General features: G+C 45.5%; 1 protein-coding gene across 2 annotated transcripts in view; it reads right to left on the minus strand.

The window, feature by feature from the left end:
* The window catches only part of ZC3H18 (zinc finger CCCH-type containing 18), a 58,855-nt gene extending 58,505 nt beyond the window's left edge, over positions 1 to 350 (minus strand). For both annotated transcript variants that reach the window (XM_033157002.1, XM_033157001.1), the window contains exon 1: positions 204 to 350. The gene's annotated coding sequence lies outside the window, so the exon portion shown is untranslated. The remainder of the gene's footprint in view (positions 1 to 203) is intronic.
* Between the last annotated feature and the right edge of the window lie 5,650 nt (positions 351 to 6,000).

The raw sequence follows: 6,000 nt of genomic DNA on the forward strand, positions 1-6,000 counted from the left end.
GCTTCCCCCCCCTCCCCAATGATGTCATCCTCGTTCAAGGCTGGGGGAGAGGCCTACCACCATCGCCCTCCGAGGACCCAGAGCGCGAGCAGTGGAGGAGGTGAGGGAGGCGCCCCCCCCCCAATCCCAGAGCGCCTCAGCCCAGCTCCCTTACGGCCCTCCGCCCACTTCTGGGCCTGGAAGCCGAGCCCGTCTCTCCTCACCTGGCCGGATGGGAAGGGGACGAGGAGGGAGGGAAAGCGGCTCCGAGAAGCGGCAGAGCGCGAGACAGGGCCTCTACTGGCGGCGTCGGAGCAAGGCGGCCATGGCGTGACGTCATTCGAGCGCGCCGGCGGCGGCGAGACGGCTAAAGAGAGAGTGTGAAGGGTTTGTGGAAGCGCATGCGCAGAGGCGTCCCGGGCAGCGAGAGATTAAGAAAAAAAAAGAAAGGGGTGTGGCGGCGCATGGTTAAGCTCCGGAGAAGTAGTCGGAGGGCGGAGACTGCCCCTAAAAGGGTTAGCAGCCAATCAGCCAATCAGACGACCTAACCTAGAGATGGGGCGGGATACAGAGCTTTATTGCTCTTGCGCACTGAGTCCTTTGAGCGCTTTTACTGTCCAGAACTTGTTTGATAGTCACTGTAATATAAAGCAAGAATGGTTCTGAGCACGTGCAGAGTGTCTAGAGCGTCAGCGTTGCAACTCGTGTTTTCCCCGCCCCAGCACACATCCCTTGTGTCTAGGGTTGCCAGGTCTGCTTCCAAAAAATAGCGGACAAGCGGGGGGGGGGGGGGTTAAATTAAATTAAATTATATATTTTCTTACAAACAATTTAACATGTATTAAAATACCGTTTCATCATAAAGCTTTTGAATAAAAAAGTCTACTATTTTGTGAAAAAAATAGTGAACATAATGTGAAAAAGTGGACTGTCCACTCAAATAGTGAACACCTGGCAACCCTACTTGTGTCAGGCATCTGTCTACCTAAGAGCGACACAAGGCTCAGAAAGTCAAGACCTGAAGCTTTCATCCAATGTTGCACCAACTGATTTCCTAAGAAGCTATGCGCAGCAGATGGTTAGGGTTGCTGATTCGAAACGCCACCCTTTGGCACGCCAATGGTTGCTATCATTGCTGGCAGAAATTCAAGAGGAGAAGCTTTCTCCCAATGCTGTATGTAGAGTCTGGTGAAAGCTACACCAGTTAATTTTGACAGCGCACTTTGAGGAAGTTCTACCAGTAATCAACCATTTTGCTCATCAGCCTGAGAAAGACCAACATCCTGTGCCAGGACGTCTCCAGCACTTCACGTCTCAGCATTGGTGACCACTTGCTTGAGGTGGTAGATGATTTTGTCTTCCTGTATTTCACCATAATCAGCAACCTCTCCATTGATGCTGAGCAAGGCAGCTACGGTGATGGCTTGCCTCTCCAAAAGTGTATGGGAGAATGTGGTGATAACGTCCAATACCAAGATGAAGGTCTACCAGGCTTGCTTGTTGAGCATGCTGCTTTATGGAAGTGAATCATGGCCAACTTACAGCCACCAAGAGCAACGCCTCAACACGTTCCACAGGCACTGCGTCGGGAAGATTTTGGCCATCACATGGCACGACAGAGTCTCAAACAAAGATGTGCTCTCCTAAACCCACCACATTCCCAGCATGTTTGCACTCCTGACTGAGTGATGTCTATGCTGACTTGGTCACAGAAAAATGATTTTCTAGCAAAAACAGGGCAGCAGATAGGGTGTTGATCCACTGTCTGTCTGTTCCCCCCAAAAATTCAAAAAATGATAAATAGAAAAGTAGGAAATGTAAACAGGGAAGTAGAGAACGAACTTAGAAAACCCAGGTTCAGATCCTCACTCAGCCATGAAGCTTGCTGGGTGACCTTTGGCCAGTCACTGTCTCTCAGCCTGTTGTTGTGAGGATAAAATGAGGAGAACCATGTATGTCACCTTGATCTCCTTGGATGAAAGGTGGGTTGTAAATGTAATAGGTTATTAAGTAACAATAGTGATCAGGTGTGGGGAACCTTTTGCCCAGCAAGCATAGCCAATGGCCAGGGATGATGGGAGTTGCAGTTCAGCAACATCTGGAGGACCAAAGGCTTCCCACAGTTGATATAGATCTATAAACAAGCAATTATAAACTGACTCAAAACCTTAAGATGGAGATAATCAAAAGCAGGTTGGAACTAAGGAGGAAAAGCTGTAACTGGGAAATGCTATTGCCAAATGCAACAGAAGAGGGAGCTCACACCCAACAACGATGCACAGTCGAACACTTGCAGCCTTTTGTCTCTAAGCAAAAGGACAAATGTATACCAATCTGGCATCATAAATGGCCAAACTTTCAAAAGCCAGCAGGGGAACATTTCCGCCTCCCAGAATTTTCTGTAATGACTTTAAGGGATACTGGAACAAAGGAATTTCATAGATAGACTGCAACTTGAAACTGCTGGAGGTTCAGTTCACTTGTGGATTGAACCACTACCATGGATTTACCCCCTGCAATACTTGTGTTAATTGGGATACCAATACCAGGATGTCTGTGTTATCAACACAAGTGAGTTAAGTTTTACTTTTTAATAGTCACTGTTAGAAATGTTAATAAGGAGTTAATTCCTGTCTGAGTGTGTGTGAGAGAGTTTTAGATCTGTTGCTGGAAACTGACTGATAAGATCAGACTAGGCTGAGCTGTGCTGGACATATGTTTCCTCCTAAACCGTACCCCTGCCTTGCCCCTCCAGGTTCCTTCCTATTTCACATTTCTGCTTTATGGACTTGCCCTTCCTCCGCCTCTTTTTGTGGACATATTGCGCATACAAAACCCGGAAGTAACCTGTTCCGGTACTTCTGGGTTTGGCACGTCCGTAACCCGAAAACGCGCAACCCACAGCGAGCGCAACCTGAGGTATGACTGTATGTTGATTTAGTCATGGTCAGAGTCATTTAGCTAATTTCCCCAAACTGAAGTGATTGATACTGACAGTTTAGTGGAGCTAATTGCTGAGCTATTCCTCACTACAGAAATAAGTAAATCTGTATATTTTGATTGTGTGTTTAATAAGTGTTATCTCTGTATTCATATTGGTAAATACTCACATGAGTAGGAAACAATGTGGCAGACTATGGCAGCATGATAGGTTGCTGGTGGTGGGCCTACCTTGGTGGGTCAGCCCCACAGGAGTGACACCAAAGGGGCTTTTCTTCTTCAGGTTTTTAACTTCAGGGGTCATGATGAGGGTGAGGGCACTACCCAAAGAACTTGTTTATGTCCCCCAGCCTAGACAAATGTTTATTGCTTGGTGGAAGAGTGTGGAAGGAAAGTTACTGTACGCCGTGTGGTGTGACAGCCCACAACAAGGGTGGACATAGGGCCCCTCTGGGTAAGAGCCAAGGTGTGGGTTTTTGCAACACCCCAACTGGGATCCTTCGTTGTGTGGATCCAGGTGTATTGTCTGGAGCATGGTGATATCTTCCATACTACTAGTCAATGTTTTGTGTTGTTGTTATTCTCCCCCCCCCCATCTGTTTAGTTTACACTGTTAAATTAGGTGAGACTGCTTGTCATACAATTGCTTTCTTTGTTTTTCCTTATGATATTAGATCCAATTGTTTCCAATATGTTTCTTGAAGTGTCATACTTCTGTTTATTTGATAACATTTCAAGCCAGTTTGGGCACAATTTTGTGGCATACAAATAAACATGATGACGACGACATTGCTTCTTATAATGTATTATCAGCTCTTTATCCTAAGGTCCTAGGGCGAGTTGCAGCCATTAAAACACAATATTAAAAAACAGTTTGGAACAATTTAAGATTACAGAAATAAGATGGGTCCTAAAAATATACATCTTGGGTGTCAAAAGAGGTGCGTCTTCAGCACTCGCCCAAAGCTGTATAAAGAAAGTGCCAGACACACCTCTGTGGGGATGGAGTCCTGCAATTTAGGAGCTGCCATAGAGAATGACCCCTCTCTAGCCACCACCTCCCAATCTTCTGAGGGAGGAGGAACTATCAAGAAGAGGATCTGGAAGGTTGTTGTGATCTAGTCATTCTCCCAAATCAGCTGAGACCACAAAATTATTAGGTAACATCTAATCCAGATTTATTAAACCAGAATAATACATTCTGGGTTATTGAGGCCACCCCTGAATGCAGGTTTTTCCCATGTGAGGGGACCTTAATGTACATCTTGAGAGAGGCAGAATCTTCAAACCAAATGAACCCACCATAAATCAAAGGCAGCCTGCTGAGAATTACCTACAGGCCTCTCTTCCTGACTCATCCAGAAAAGCTGAAATGAGCATTTTGAATAAAATGTTATACATTAGAAGTCAAGCCCAAATGTGTCTGGGGTTGGGATGGCAGTGCCATTTCAGCGGTTTGATGAGCATGAAATGAGGTACAAGAGCAGGGAGGCAAGATTATGAATTTGTTAGTGAAATATGTAGACAAACAGAGCCAAATCCATCACTTAAGTCAATCAAGGCACTTCTTATTCTTAAAACAAACCAACCCTGAGACGAATGTTGATTTTACACCAGCTTCAGAAGACTGGATACTGCAATGTCTTGAGTATTTTCCTGAGATTTAACAAGGTATGCTTGAACTCATCCTTATGATGCTGAATTTTCCCACAGACAACAACAGAAATGCTTTTAACTGGTTTTAAAGTTGTATTTTTATATTACTATAACCTGCCCTTGGATCTTATGGTTGAAGGGCTTTTTGAAAAAAGAAGTCTTCCTAGTAGCAGTAATAATAGCAGTATTGATAGACTACCAGGGATTGAACCTGGGACCTTCTGCATGCAAAGCAGACGCTCTCCCGTTGAGCTATGGCCCTTCTACCACAGGGGAGGACTGGTGTCTTCAAGCCCTGCTTGTGTAGCTCCTCATAGGTATCTACGTGTTACCAGTGACTTTGCCTAATAAACCTTTGCTTCCAACAAAGGAGAGGCATCTGGAAACATTGCTGAGGCCTAAGCAAAACCAGATCTAGCACCCCCTCCTATTCCAAGCAGAGAAACTACCAGTAACTGAACTGGCAGTTCCGTCTTACTTCAGCACTGGTGACAGGACAGCACCCTACACCACACCTGACATCAGGCTAGCTTTGAGGGCACAGTGGCCAGGCCATGTGACAGACCCAGCTCTGTCCCCCAACACTTTGGGAAGATCTTCGCCATACATTTAAAGCACATGGCTTCTTTCAAAGAATCCTGGGGCCTATAGTTTGCTAAGGATGTAGGAAATTTTAGTTCAGTGAGGAGGAAACTACACCTCCCAGGATTCTTTGAGGGAAGTCATGTGCTTTAAATGTGCTCTGGGTGTGCTTAAAAATTATAGTGTGGATTCATTCTTTGCTGCTGATCCCTGTTCCTCAGTATCTGCCAGCTGAGGTAGCTGCCTCAGGGCCCCTTGAGACTGGTGGGTTGTGTGTGTGTGTGTGTGTGTATTCTGAAGCATGCCATTGATGCAATAATCATTTACTTATACTGGACTGTCCACACATCATGTTACCTCATTATTGCACAACAGAAGAAGGACAAAAAAAACCAAAAACTGGAATCTTTGTGGTTTTAAAAGTGACAGTATTTCAGTGGGAAGTTATGGGACATGCACTGGTTGAAAATGAAACATATGTCCACGCAAATGTGTTTTCAGCCAAAACAGTATTGGAAATAGAATGGCATCTAGCCATCCCAACACAATCATCAACTCAAATAAACATGAATGCACAATAGAAAGGACCCTGCCTAGTGGTAGGACTGGTGCCCAGTGCAAAACCATACTAAGGCATCTCTGAAACCTTTGGCTGAGCAGATGAAATGGCTGTGGCTTAATGGTTTGAGGACTGAGCCGCTTGCTGGGAAAACTGCACAGAGACAGAGGTGAGGTGGGGGTTGCTTGATGATGAGCGATCCACCATGGAAGCAGACAAAATCTCTTCTCTCTCCCCCTCTCTCCACCCTCTCATAATAGGCCTGTAAGTGAGTCACCCTCACT

The sequence above is a fragment of the Lacerta agilis genome, chromosome 8 (genome assembly GCF_009819535.1).
Source record: "Lacerta agilis isolate rLacAgi1 chromosome 8, rLacAgi1.pri, whole genome shotgun sequence".
Classification (NCBI taxonomy): Eukaryota; Metazoa; Chordata; class Lepidosauria; order Squamata; family Lacertidae; genus Lacerta; species Lacerta agilis.